Source organism: Poecile atricapillus, chromosome 4 (assembly GCF_030490865.1).
Source record: "Poecile atricapillus isolate bPoeAtr1 chromosome 4, bPoeAtr1.hap1, whole genome shotgun sequence".
NCBI classification, from domain to species: domain Eukaryota; kingdom Metazoa; phylum Chordata; class Aves; order Passeriformes; family Paridae; genus Poecile; species Poecile atricapillus.
In genome coordinates this window covers 67,429,673-67,444,294 of record NC_081252.1, presented here as the reverse complement: position 1 = coordinate 67,444,294, position 14,622 = coordinate 67,429,673, and the positions used below count along the sequence as shown (strand labels likewise).

The 14,622-nt window shown below is 40.4% G+C and overlaps 1 protein-coding gene across 18 annotated transcripts in view; it reads left to right on the top strand.

Annotated features, from left to right (window-relative positions):
• Positions 1 to 1,965: 1,965 nt before the first annotated feature.
• The window catches only part of ADD1 (adducin 1), a 62,849-nt gene continuing 50,192 nt past the window's right edge, over positions 1,966 to 14,622 (top strand). For 5 of the 18 annotated variants that reach the window (XM_058837240.1, XM_058837238.1, XM_058837239.1 and 2 more), the window contains exon 1: positions 1,982 to 2,129. The gene's annotated coding sequence lies outside the window, so the exon portion shown is untranslated. Of the gene's footprint in view, positions 2,130 to 14,622 lie in introns of all 18 variants that reach the window. The other 13 variants (XR_009277514.1, XM_058837228.1, XM_058837243.1 and 10 more) reach the window with 9 other exon arrangements.

Genomic DNA, 14,622 nt, shown 5'->3' with positions numbered 1-14,622 from the left:
TGCATCAGCTGTCACAGTCCCAGCCTGTGGAGGGAGTTGGTTGATTCAGCAGAAAGCTGGCCTCCCCCCCAATTTTTCCTTCAGATTAGCCAGGTGAAACAGTAATTATGGGAGATAATGCAAGGGGCAGGGGGAAAGCTGGAAGGGGACAATAGGAACCTATGCCCTTGGGCAGGTCACAAAATAGGACAGCAGAAGAGAAAGGTAAAGGAACAGCACTCACCAACAGCATGAGAGCCAACAGGAGCTGATAAAAGGCATCCTTTGATCAGCTCAAGCTGCTCTTGTCACTGCACCCTGCAGTTACACAAGCACTTTGAGCCAGCACTGCCAGAGAAAGAAATGACCGTGCCCTCCCCCAGCCCTGGGCACTGCTGCTGCCCTCAACATCCCCATCCCTATCCCCATCCTTCCTGCCACTGCTAGTCTTAGAGCCACATACTGAGCTGGAGAGGAAACCCATTAAGTTTGAAACAAAGCAGTATTTTTTTGCTGAGTTAGTTCTAACATGGATTCATTCTCCTATTTATTTTTCCAGACAAAAAAGAGAGCTCTGTGAGTTGAATGCCTTGGTGAGAAAGGGAAGGAAGGGAAGAGAGATGCCAAGATGGGAGTATTTTGACAAGTAATCAAAGTGAAGACACTGCATGGTGGCTGGAGCCTGCAGGTGCAGAGCAGGGACAAGAATATACTGCCATGTATGTACACACAACCGCTGGGTTTACAGGGTTCAGCACCAGGCAGGTGAAATGACGTTAATCTGTCAGTTCTTGCAAAAAAATGTTCAGAAATGATTTGCTAATCATTAGTAATTACACTAACACATGTCTAATTGTGGGATGGTTTTGATTAGGTAGATCTATGTCCAGCAGGCCTCCTTGTCAGATGTGCCATAACCATTCTGTGCCATCACCTGAACCATCACTTCGGGCAGCTGCATTCACAGACAAGTTTATGTATATCTCTATGGCCTGTTTTTAGGTAAGTGGAGTGTGTTTCTTCGGTGGACATGGTTGGAGCAGGCTAGATTCCTTCCATATTCCACAGGAGGCGTTTATGGATCCCCAAATCCATCAAATTCTACTCACAGGAGTCTTCCCTACATATGGATAACTTGGGGATGAGGGTTGTAGATAGCAGAGAAGGGTTTACTGCTTCTGAGAGCTTGTTCCCAGACCCCCAAGGCTTCATTTGTCCCGTGGTAAGCAGCATTCTATACAACACGCAGACGTGTAGAGCAGCAGAATTGAAACGACACAGAAACGAAGATAAAATGGACAGAAAATAGATAACAGAAGAAGTTAACGTTACAGGTGGTGCTTGCAGTGACTGTAACAAACCGGGGGTTATAGCAGCCAGACAGCTCTCCGGACTCAGAAGATCTGAGGTGATTTATAAAGCTCTCATCAGGCTGCTATGCACAAGCTGTACGATGTATCTGCACGCTTCCTGAATCAAGCGCGCGGCTTCTCGCTAGCCTGGCATTTAACATTCGGAGGACATTCCACTGATTGAACACTTTCGGTTGTGACAGGTGTCTCTAGCCCTCGCCAAAGCGGTTCTCAAGACTGGGTCCTGCCCTCCTGGATGGCCCTGGCCTTGCTCTGAGCTGACAGCGATCGGACACCGCCACCGCAGCGCGATAACGGGCCCTTATCGCAGCGCGTCCTCGGCGATTAGCGATGTCTGCCTGCGCCTATCTCCCGGCCCGCTCTAAGATTAGCTTCCCAGGCGCCGCGCCGCTTCTTTCCGCTGGGATCCAGCACCACAAAACCCCCTTTCTGTGTCCGAAGGCTCTTCCCAGCCCGTTCCCGGCCGCCCGGGGACCCCCCGGCGCTCCCGGAGCCGCGGGACCCGCCAGGGGCGGCCCGGCCGCACCGCCCCTCGCCTCCCGCTCCCCTCCGCCAATGGGAGAGCCGCTTACTAGTCGGGCGCGCTCCCTCCCGCCAATGGGCGGCGCCGTTGTTGGGTTTGCGGGCTGTGGAAGCCGCACCCTGTCGGGCGGGGGCCGCTCGGTGCCTGAGGGGGCGGCGGGAGCGGCGGGAGGCGGGGACCGAAACAGCCACAACCTCGCCAGGGGACCGGCCGCGGCGGCCCCTTCGCTCTTGCCCGTTCTCGTGTGTCCTCGGGTAAGCGCCGCGGCGGTGACCGTGCGGAGGAGGCTGAGGGGCGCAGCCAGCGGCGAGCGGGCTGTGAGGGGGAGACGGGCGCTGCGGGGAGGGGAGGAGGGGGCGGCAAGGAGAGGCTGGGGCGCAGACACTGGAACCTGCTCGTTAAGCCCCGAGGGGAGCGGAGGGGGCTGTGTCTGCCTGGAAAACGTGGCGAGGTGTGCGGAAAAACCATCTGCGCGCAGGGTGCCTGCGGTGAGGGGCTGCGGCGGGCTTGGGGTCAGCGGGGAGGCGGGGGCAGGACGAGGGGCTGCGGGTGCTGGCCGGGATGGGCGGCGGGGCTGAGCTGCGGGGCAGAGCTGCCAGCCCTGCCTCAGGAGACGCGGTGCCCATCCCGTGCCCGCCGGGATGCTCCAGCCGCCGCAGGAAGCTGGAATCTCCATTGCACCCAAGCGCTGCGTCTGCCGGCGCTGCCCCCGCCGCCCTTCTGCTTCACCTGCCCCTTCTTGCAGCCCGAGAGGTGACCTGCGGACTGTGCAGGGCGAAACGCGGGCTTTGGAGAGTCCAAGTCATGGTCCGCAGAGGACGTAGGAGTGAAGGAGGATTTGGGATGTGTGTGTGCGGTGTTGGGGATTGGCGGGGCACCAGCAGCAGACGGGCAGTTGTTTTGTTTCCTCTGCTGGAAGGGGTGTCTACATTTTAGCGTTTCTAGAGTCTGCTTTTGATACAAAATGTCACATGCCTTTCTGCACGTAATTGCTGCACACTCGCTGTGCTGCTTTTAGGGTTGATTCTTAATCTATGTTGGCTTTAGTTAAAACCAGCAATTAGGGAGGGGGAAAATCCAGTCAAGCTGGAAAAATATCCATGGCTGTGTTGAGATGGGGGCTAGGAATAGCACTGCATTTACATCTTTCATGAGATACTGCTGTAGCTCTGTGGTGTAAGCTCATTGCTGGTTTTGTTTTATTCTTTGCTTTTTGGAAAGTTGCTGTAGATCACAACATTATCATATACCAAAGGTATGCAGTTTTCTTGCACCCTGGCTTATGTTTTTATACAGAGCTTTACAAAACGTGTCTACCTTGAGCTTTTGAATTCTCAAACTGCAACTGCTGCTGGATAATTCCTCTATGCTCTGCTGAAAGCTACAGGTATCTCCCTGCAGACAGGCTGTTTACAGCTCTGGATCTTGTAACGTGACCATATGTGCCAATTGAATTCTTCACAGTCCTTAACTGTCACAAATTCGTTCTTTCCCCCCTTTTTTCTTTTTTTTTTTTTTTTTTTTAATAGAGCAAAAGAATTTATTTTGAAGGCATACAAGCTATTTCTAAAATAGACTTCTATTTTTGTTAATTAAATGTAATGGTGTAGCAATTCTGTTCCTCGGTAAGGAAATATTCTTTTAAGAGCACTTGTGTAATAAGCGAGGAAAAAATGCAATTATGGACTAGACTTCTGAAACAGGTGGCTTTGGTATTTCTTTGCATTCAGTAAACAGATTTGATGCCAGCAAATTTGATATAATCTTGAGTGACTGTAATGATCTAAATGATTTGCCTCACAGAATTTAAACTTGGTGGTTTTCCGAGGAGAGTTTTGAGGAAGAGGTATTCGCAAGTTTTTGCATCTTTGTTCTAGCAAGATAATATGTGCGTTACTGTGTTTGCGTGTTTAAGTGTCTTGTAGTTTTACCGGAGTTGTGTTTTCTGTATGAAGTTCCATGCTGAGAATAGTGCTTTTTAGCCAAAAACTGTTGTTTTCTTTCTATGATTGATGATTATAAGTGTGAAAAATTGGAATATGCTTCATCTGAAGCAAGTATTTTTTCTGGCATATTGTGCCAGTAAGTTCATTAGAGTATGGTTCACTAATGCTGTAGAGTGAAAAAGGTTATTTACTGAATCAGTATTTTTCTGTGACAGTTTTTTTAGATGTATCCAACAGAAAATTACTCAACTCTCCTCATTCTTTGAGAATAAATGAATGTTATTTTGCTTGTATGGAAGGGCCTCTGAGCAACCTGTCTAGTGGAAGATGCCTGTGGCAGGGGGGCTGGAACTAGATTATCTTTATGGCCCCTTCCAACCCAAACCAGTGTGTGATTCTGTGTATGGATTTGGATCATCTAGTGAAATTAGGTAGAGAAAACCCCTTTGAGCACTGAGAGACTTTGACAGAAGTAGGGGTAAAACTACTTCTGCTCCAAGCCTTGGTTTTTGAAGTGTAGTTTCACAGCATAAGCAAATCTCATCCAACATTCCATGACTTGGTATAGGAGGAAACAAAATTAATTTTGAAGTAGCCAATTTTGTTAATAAATAGAATAAAATAATAGATCTGAAAGTTTCAAACTAGGAGAAGGCTGCTTAGCATGTTGATTGCTACTATGCATACAGCTTCTATGTGACAAGTGCTTCCTGAGGAGACTAGGCAGTAAATCTTTCACCCACTGCTTTTCTGACTGGTAGAAACAGCTTTCTTAATTATTAAAGAGTTGCAGCACTGGTGAATAGTGAGTAATTTTTAAACTCCAAACTGTTGCTGTGCAAATGAGCCAGTCCTGCTTTGAAGGAAAAATGCATGTTAATAAAACTTGCCCACCACTTCAATAAAGTAGAGCATATCAATGTCACTTTTGCTGTGCAGCAGAGACACCTGAGGCATGAGGGCGTGAAGAAAAAACCATGCAGATTTTCTGACTTTGGTGGCTCCTAAATTAGAACTTACTCTTGGACTATGCTGCACCACAGAAAGTGATCTGTGAAATAGCACTGTTTCAGTAATTCAGACTGCAACTAGATATTTCTTAGGCAGTTTTAGGGTGGTATGTGCTTTATATTTGAAAAATGATTGTGTGCAGATGTGAATGTCAGTTTACTCTGCTGATTCCATTGAGCAGGTCATCTGCTGAGGAACCTGTCTGAAGCTTTTCTGCAAAGTTATGCATCTTCTATAGTAACAGATTCAAAAGCAGGTATATTTTTTAAATGGTAGAAGTCCCTAGATTACATAAGTTAGGCAGTTTTCATTCATATAATTTAATCAGCCCTCTCAGGGAAATAGGAAAATATTACCTGGTCTTGCTACTTACTCAGCATTTCTCATCAAAAATACTCTGGTTTTGCTAGAGCTGAAAGCAGTAGCTGTAACCTGTCAGTAGAGTAAGGTGTAAAATGTAAAGCATGTGAACCAGTTTCTTTCCTGAGGAAAGCTTTTCATTAGAGGTAGTAATGCTTAAGAAGTACTGGTTATACAGATTTTGATCTGTAGTAATTTTTAGTTTAATGTTACCCTTTTCTATGGCTACTTTTTCTCTCACTTTAATGTATCATGTATACAGTAACAGGGTTCTGTAGGAATTTGATAACATCTGTTACCATCTCAAATAAGCATCTGTTGTTTTTTGAGAATTGTCTTGATAATCTTTAGTCAAATTGAAGCAAGTAATTGGTTACTTTCCTCACCATGCAGTGGATGTTTACTGTGGTCTTGTCAGTTCAGAAGGTTTAGTGGTTGATAGTTGCAAATGTTGTAGGGGAAGAGACTCCAGGAAACGCCCTTTTCAGAAGTGCTGCTTTTCAAATCAGGTGTAAGCTGAGATGCTGTCATTTGCCATGAGGACTCAGGTCTAACATCCCAACCAACGGTCCCGATCTTGAATAAGTTTAAGTATTGCTGCTACTCTGGGGGATTTCAAAGTCTAACTGTTCTTCACCTCAGGGCGAAGTAAAGGTTTAGTGCAGAGATGGATTTGAATAACTACTACCCGTTGGGCTGGCTGACCAGTGTGTGCTGGTGTTGCTGGATTGACTCTGACCTTTCTGAGAAACTGAAAACGTTGTCCTTGAAGATGTAGCCAAACAGGAGTAACGACTTCTTCAGCCCCTTCCTAACTTCCTCCCTTTGACCTTGCTTATTAGATTGCATTCTGAGGAATGATCTCTGCCTGCTTTGCTGGATTCATTTGTTATCCAGTGAAAGATCAGCCTTTCAAACTCACATCAGTTGCACTAACAAGTGGAACATCAAAAGAGTTTTTCACTATCACTTAATTTAATGGTTTTCCATGCAGATTAATTAAAAATTAGCACTGATGAAAGCAAATCTCAATTCAGGTTTAAAACTGTGGTATTATGAGCTATTCTTTTTAACTGGGATTTGGCGTATATATGCTCTTTAGACTAATCAAACATTCCTTTGCATTTTTAATTGACTTATGTATTGGGTTTTGTCTTTCTTAAATTACTTATTTTTGCACCGTATGTTACGTATGATTTTCAGATCTGGACTCAGAAAGTCTGAAAAAATAAGGAGTAAAATATTTCAGAGTTTTGAGATTTCGTTTTCCTTTCATACACCTAACTGAAATGCTGTAAAGGGGTCATGGAAACAGTAGTAAATGCAGTTAATCAGTAACAGTTTATGGTCTTTTTGATACTTTCAAATCAAATGAGTAGATGAATGTTGTGATACAGTTATGCTCCAAAGACTAGGGGGCAAAAAAAAAGATCCAGTTTTTTGGTTGGAATCAGTAAATGTATAAAAGCAATTTTGGATTAAAAACTGTAATTTGACTTGGAGCCATAGAAACTTCGTTTTTTTGGGTATTGTTTTTGATTTGTTTGTACAAATTTCAAATGTGCTGTATTGCTTTTTATGCTTTTTATTTCTATCTTGTTTTAGATCTTGAATCTTGAGAGGTCTGATACACATTTCAGTTCTATTATATCTTATGCCAGATTAAACCAGAAAGTGTTAAGGGAAACCTTGACCCATGAAAACTGTCTTCTCTGTTTTTTCTGTTGGCTATTTTGTGTTGTTGTTGTTCGGGTTTTTTTCATTTGGTGCTGTTTTGTGTATGTGTGTTACAAATGACTGAGCATAAAGTCACTGTTGGTGCATTGTGACTGGAGATGAAGGATAAAGCGTACCCTGAGTTTAGTGTTTTAACACTAATGAAGCAATTTTAAGTATTGTCACTGCAAAATATTGATGAAAATCTATCAAGTATGTACACTTGTGAAGCATCCATTCCACCTAAAATTCATTAAAAGAACTCATTGCTGCTGTTGTGCATTAACTGAGAGGTGCCATACGCTTGGCTTTTTTTTCTCTAGAAGATCTTGTCTAGCGAAGTTTTGTGTGGTGACCTTGAAGTACAGCTTAAAGTATTCCAGAGTTAAAGGGACTTATTTTCTTTTTCTCATCAGTTTCTGAAACTGTTAGCTACATTCAGCTGAACTTAACAGGAAAATGGTGACTTCAAGCATAAAAGGTTTCTGCCAGTAGTGAGCTATGATGGCCAAACTTGAGCCCCTGATGAAAAATTGTTCTCCTGATTTGTTCTGGGAAGCAGGAGTGTGTGGCTATGTAGGTGTCACACACCTGCCAGCCAGTCAGGGTATGGGTAGCTCTGATCCAGTCCAAGAGGTTTTTTTCCACTTTCAGGGCCAGCTTTGGTGAGCCAGTGTTCAAATAAGGGGACAAGGGAGCACGGGACTCACACAAGATGTAGAGGGGAACATGAGAAGTTAAAAAGGATAAACAGGGAAGCATATGAGACTTCAGTTGGTAACAAATAATGTTTCATTAGTTTTGTCACCTTTTTCTAGTTGTTCTCAGTTCCTGGAAAGGTTTCCATGATGTTCAGGTAAAATTCTACACAGCTAATGTGTCACTTTCTTTTTAAATGTCACTTCAAATTTCCATATGATTTGAATAACAGATTCAGTGTAAAGCACTGAATTCTATTTTGATTCCAAAGTAAATTTTCTTTCCTTACTGTGGATATTATTTTTAAGTCTACTAGTACATAGCAAAGTGTGGGGTTTTTTGGGTTTGTTTTGTTTTTTCCCCACCCTCTTGGGCTTAGAGTAAAATTTATTGGATGGTGACTCTTTGAAGATATTCTGGTGATTTCAGTTATAACTGATTACTTAGAAATGTTTCAGGATAAATTTATGTCTTTTGTAGGTGAATTAAGGATAAAATGGAGTTTGTTTCAATAAATTGTTTTTCATGAAGCTTTGGTGGCTAGAAGCATACAGTTAAAATTTATTTGGATATGTTGAATGTTTATGTTACAGTATTACAATGGTTTTGAATCTACTAATAGGCAGAAAAATAAATTAATAATGATCTTAGATGTTTGCTTTGATCTCAGCTGTACGTATAAATATATGGTTTTTCCCCTGTTTAGTTAGATAGGGATTTTGGTAAAAAGTTAATAAATTCCTTAGAGCTTTCCCAAAGCAAGTGAATCATACATGATGGAGAGGGACATAAGATATCAATTCTTAATCCAAAGGAAAGCTGTTTCATCTCTCATTTATCAAGGAAGGTTGGTGGGTGGGTGGGTTTCTGTGCCTTGGACTAAGAGGACCATCCTGTCCTCTCAACAGATCATCTGTCCAAAACCAGATCTTTGATTCTGTTGCTGCTTGTAAGTCAGTGTTTGTCTGTCTGTGTGGTTTTCCACTTTGCTTTCAATCTGCTTTAGAACTTGCACTGATCTTGACACTGCTGAGTTATGTGGACCATCTTATACTGAATTACTTGCCTCGCTCCTGGAAGGACAATTTATAATTGCAGCATGATTTTGGCAGGTGGGATGTCCACTTCTAGATCTGCCATAGCCTTTGTTGTTGACTTGGGACGCTTTCTTTGGCTCAGTTCCAGTCTGTTAATGGAGGTGTTGGTTTAAGGACAAGGAAAGGCCAGTGAAGGTGCCTATGCCCTTGCTTCACATTAGTGGTACAACAGTCCTTCCAGTATCCTCCTATTTTCCCTCACTGCAGAATCTTGGGGAGAAGCCAAGAGCAGGGAACACAATGAACAGTTTGCTGCACAACTTGGAAGAAGGTAGTCTCTCAAACTGTCCTCTGGCCTGCCCAGCCACCAGAAAATAAAGAGCGTTTTGGCAGCGGGTCAACGAAAGCCAGAAGTGGTGAACAGAAGGCTGGGAAACATGCTTAAAATCTGAATGTCAGCCAGGAAAGCTGGACTTAGGCAGTCTTGCAAATTATGAGGGCAGCCTTATTAATTGAACGTTCTGGCTGGTGGAAAAGTTGCCTGAGGCTTAGAGTCTTTATGGGTCAATATTTACCACTAAAGTGGGGAGACACCTCAAGCAAAGCTCACAGTGTCAAAATTAAACCATTGTAGCTGCATTTGCCACTTCAATTGCATGTTCAGTGGGTTCAGGATCCTATCTAATGAGAGTGGGTTAAAACATTGAGATAGCTGCTCTCCCAAAAAGAGAGAGATTTCAATTGTTCTTGCTTTTTAAATCAGTCATTAACATAAATGTATGTGTCCATTTTGTATTTAAGCATGTATTAAAACAATTCTGAAATACTAAGAATGTTAAAGATTGTACAATTTAAAAGCATGTGAGTAATTAGTTACTTAGGTTATCCTGGGTTTGTTTTTCAGAATATCACCTTTTTGAGGAGCTTAAGCATATTTCTTCATTCCCGGATTTTTGTAGTCATTACTGTGACCACATATGTTGTTGAAATATGTTAGTTCTGTGCCAACTATATTTTCAGAAATGCATTACAACCCCAAGTCAAGTGGGGGCATATTATTGCCCATTTCTGTAGTGTAGCTGCTCAGGTCACTTAACAAGAATGGGGCAGATTTCAAATGGCTCTTTTTCTTTGCAGGCCTTTAATCAGAACTAGACATCTTCCTAAATAATTCTGATATTAGTTACTGGTATGAAGACCTGTTGTGATACCAAATATGTATTTTATGGTAAAAGGAAAAGGTGAGGTAATTCAGTCTGAAATGTTGTATTTGCTACTTTGTTTCTTGTACTACAGTTTTTGCTTGTTTAATTTAATCCTTAATTTGTGTTTATCATGAATGAATAGGATGAATTCAGTTAATTTGACTGAAACTCAAATCTAAATTTATTCTTTCAAGGATTTGATGATCTGAGAGAGTAATCTGGTAATCTCCCCCTCCCGCCCCTCTGTTGCTATGGTAATCCTAAATTGAAACCTTGTTTCTGCAGACCTTTTTTTTCCCCTTTTTTCCCCCCAAGTAAATTTTGTAATAGCTGTGCAGTCTGTTCTCAAGCCAAAATATTGATGATACAGGTTTTCTTGTTGCTTTTTTGATTTGGCTGTCTCATTTGAGGTGAAGTTGAAATTAAACAGTTTTTACTTGTCTTTCCTTCTTCTAGCTCTTGAGAGACTTTGTGGCATTAATTTTTTTATTAATGTTTTAGAAAGATATCGTTTAGGGGAAAAATAAGAAAAAGAAGGCACAACTAAAGCAAATGTGTCTGAGTGTCATGAAAAGCTGTTTATAATTGTAACTGCAGAAGTGAACATTCAAATTGCGAAGTCCATAAGTAGTTTAGCATCCAAATGTTCTTGCAATTCATGTGTACAACAGTGTTCAGGGCTTGTTTGATGAGGTGATTTCAGCTACTTCTGGCATGGCTGAACTTCTGATGCAGCAATAAATGCAGGTAATTCTGGCAACTGTAGAAAATATTTGTGCTCTTACTAAATTTTGAATTTTTTTCTTTCCATGTAGGAAAAAGTGGAGATTCAAGATCAGGCAGGGTTGATAGCAAATTGAAAAGGAGCATCAGGGGTTAGCAGAAAACCTGACTAAGACTCTACATGTGTCTTGTCAGGAAGCATGGGGGTAATGAAATAAGACTAAAAATAATTTATATACTTGAGAAAGAGTACGTGGAAAGTTTGTCTTAATTTTCAGTGAGGATATTTTGAACACATGCACATAGGTCATACTGAAGTTATGAAGATGATTTCCTTGAAGATGAAGCCGAGCTTGCAAGGGTGCAGGTTAGTGGAACTAGGTAACATTTACTCTACAATTTTGAAGTAGGTGATGTGTTTAATTAGAGGCTCAATTGCAAGAATTGTTATTAAATGGCAAGGGAGAAGGGTATTGGATGGCTGGAAAACAGTGAAAGTACTCACAACATTAAGAGGAAAAGATGATTTGGGATAGTAATTGCATCATTAGTGTGACCTTAATATAAAGCGATTTGTTTAAATTTAGAATGAAAAACTGTTCTGTGTGGAGGTAAGATGAAAAGGGTATGAAGTGGTACAGCTCCTAACAGAGGAAGATTTGTCAGAGAAATCTAACACCTCTTTTTTGTAAGATCCTTGAATTCTTGGAGAGGATACATGATTAGAGCTGACCCTCTTGTAACTTACAAGTCATATAATATGTAATGTGATTCCATGTGAAAACTAGAGGGATGTTTTTGTGACAATTGATGTTGAATTGACAGGATTGAAAATATGAATGTCATAAATTGACAGGATGTGTCAAATGGTGATAGAACTTGATGACCAGGGGATGATATATTGGAACTATGTAAGTAGTGGAATTTGTCAGGACCAGTTTTGAGATTTAGTATTTTCATTAAAGTCATTTATCCATTCCTACTTCTCGTGCCAATCACATGGTATTCATCAGATGTCAAGCATCACCAATACAAGAGAAAGTTTTGCACAGAACAAAGTTGAGACAGTAAGACATGACCAGTAGGAACAGAAGTTGTATTAAAGAGCATTAAAAGAACTGTAACACTTAAGGATGACAGACCTATCAGAGCTAGCAATGGAGATCAGTATGAGGATAACAAGTACACTGTTGTTGCCCTGCTAGTATTTTTCTTTACAAAAGTAAGGGGGTATTAACTTTTTCTGGTACTGGTGAAAGCTTACCTTAAAAACTGCATATAGTTTCTATAACCCACCCTCAAGTAAAAAAGGACATTTAGACTAAAAGAGGTCCAGGAACTGATTCCTGGAACTCACAGAGGTCTTGTTTGATCTGGGGAAACAAAGCATGGAAAAGGTTGCTCTTCACAAAAATGAGTGCAACAACACAGGTGGGTAAAAAGAGCTTTTTATGCTTGAGGTGTAAGAACAAATGGGTATAAACTATCCAAGAATAAACCTAATCTGGAAATTAGAAAAGATGGTTCCTAAGCAACGGAGGCATAGGAGTCTGCAACAGCCTTCCCTTAGGAGCAGTGGAATAAGGCTGTCTTTAAGATGGAGCTGATTAGCTTATATAAGGGGAAGGGGGAGGGGGAGGGGATGTAATGTAGTTTTCCATCCTACCTTGGCATTTAAACTGCTTGACCCGGAATAACTGTTTCTTCCCATGATTCCTGTCTTTAACTAAAGATGATACAATAACATGACCAGATACTGCCCAGACACCACTGGGTGCACCAGTTGCGTTCTGATATATAGAAATGCTTGGATCAGGGGATAATAAATGTTAGACAAGCAGAATATTTTAAATATTGTTTAATAGAATATGCTACATTCTGTTTTTTCTAGTGGCTATATATTGAGTTTTACCTTAAGAAACCCCAAGTCAACACAGCATAATTCAACAGATTTCATAATGAATCATGTATTGTTTCCTTGTCCTTCTGTTCTGTGTGATTGAAGGGAGCTGCCCACTGCACGTGCACAGCTATGTCATTGTCTTCATATTTTTCTGAGAATTCTCCTTTGAGCTGCTTAAAAATAACTCCCATTGGTGCAAGCTAAAGGGTTGATGTGGTGAAAACACTCTATACCATGTTGCTGTGTTGCCCAGTTGTTCCTGTGTTCCTGTTGTCCTAAGACACAGTCCATCTAATGAATTTGGAATATTAATTTTTGAGGAAGCATTGTGCTTTTGATTGCACTAATGAGAGACAGTCCTGTATCTCTGCCTTTTAGAAACAGATGGTTTTAAAGGAGACTTGATAAAGAAAAGGGTTCTACTGTGTTCTTGCTGACAAAAAGACACTAATTGGAAAATTGAGAAATTAATGTTGCCTGAGGTTGCAATATTTTTCTAATTTATTCAATTGTTAAGGCATGTTAAATCATTATTTAGTTCCTGTTGAGGTATTTCAGACCCAGGAGGGTACTTGTAAACACTCATTTGTGCAATTGTTTCATCTATATCAGTAGCTTGTATTACTGGATGTGGTTTTCATATGTGCAAAAATACAGTAACTGCTTTGTATTTTTCTCTTCTTTGTCTCTGCTACTTATTTGTTCTAAATGTTCATCTAGAAAACTTCGTTTTAGGAAGGAAGTTCAAGCCTGGAAAGTAGTTTGGATAGGACAGGTTAGAAATTTAATGATGTTTGAAAGGTTCCTTCCTGACTGTGCTTAATGTGTTTTATTGACTTCCCTTCAGCTGTCAGTTGAATTTCCTGTTGATTTTTTGGTCTAAATAATTGCCAAAGCAGTATCTAGCCCACTCTGTGTGCTAAAATGATTTTTCTTTATTCATAAATTTAACAGTATTCTAAAGTTTTTAAAACTAATGTAGAAGACTAAGGACCAGATCTTATCCCTTAAATTGCTGTATTCACACATAATGATTAGTATGAATGGTAAATAATTACATGGGTATAATGTCAATGACTTAAATGGTACTTTGCACATGTTTAAGTGTTGGTGTTAGCTAAGTTACATCCCTAAATACAATTTTGGGAGAACAGTGATTGACAGTTAAATAATAGTTAATACTTTAAAGCTTGAGTAAGTGTTCATTGTTATATGAATATTGACTAAATTACATTTAACCTGTTTTATTATTTAGACATTCTGTCTTGTCATTTATTGTGGAACAGATGTGGACTAGAGAGAGTCTCATGTATTAATATAAAAAACCTGAAGTCTGAAACTGTTAGTCAGTAGACTCCAGAGCATGGATGACTTAGCAGATGCCATCTCAAGGCTCTTCTAATGAGGAGAATTTGTTTATTAATACTGGCATTTTGAAATAATGTATTAATATGTGTGCAATAAGAAAACTGTACAAGGTGATTATCTTGACTTTTTATTCTTAAATTATGTTTTTCAATTAGACTGTGTTGGATTTGTCATGGTAACTCAAAAGGTGTCAGATTAAAATAATGTTATTGCCTTGGAGTAACAGATATAATTACTGGAAAAGTCAAACAATTCTTTTCTTCTAATTCGTTTAATGCACACGACATTGGATATGTAACAGTTTCCTGCTTCTGGTGAACAAGGTAATATGTTTCTTAACTGAAAATATACTATTAAACACCAGAGAAAAGAAAAAGCTTTCTGGCTGTATATTAATTTTTAGATTATTTTTTTTCCTTTTTAATTCTTTTATCTGTCAAAAATGAAGTGGCGTATTGCTCACTTGTCTTAAATTGAAATAATCTTTTATTTATTGTTTGGTCTAGAATAGCATTCCCTGCAGATGTGGCCTATGCTGTAACTAATTCTGAAAGAGATGCAGTAAATGTTGGAATAATTTGTGTTTTCAGCAGTGTGTTTAGATCTGGCATTTTGGTCTCTTATTTTATGAGAGTCATGTCAACTTTTTAAAAGTATTGTGTCTTGTTAGCAGGTGCCACTTTTATTAAAATAACTGTTCTTAGAGGTAATTTTTCATGTTGACACTGCCTCACAAACACATAAAATCTTTACTGTTTTATAAAATGAAGATGCATGTT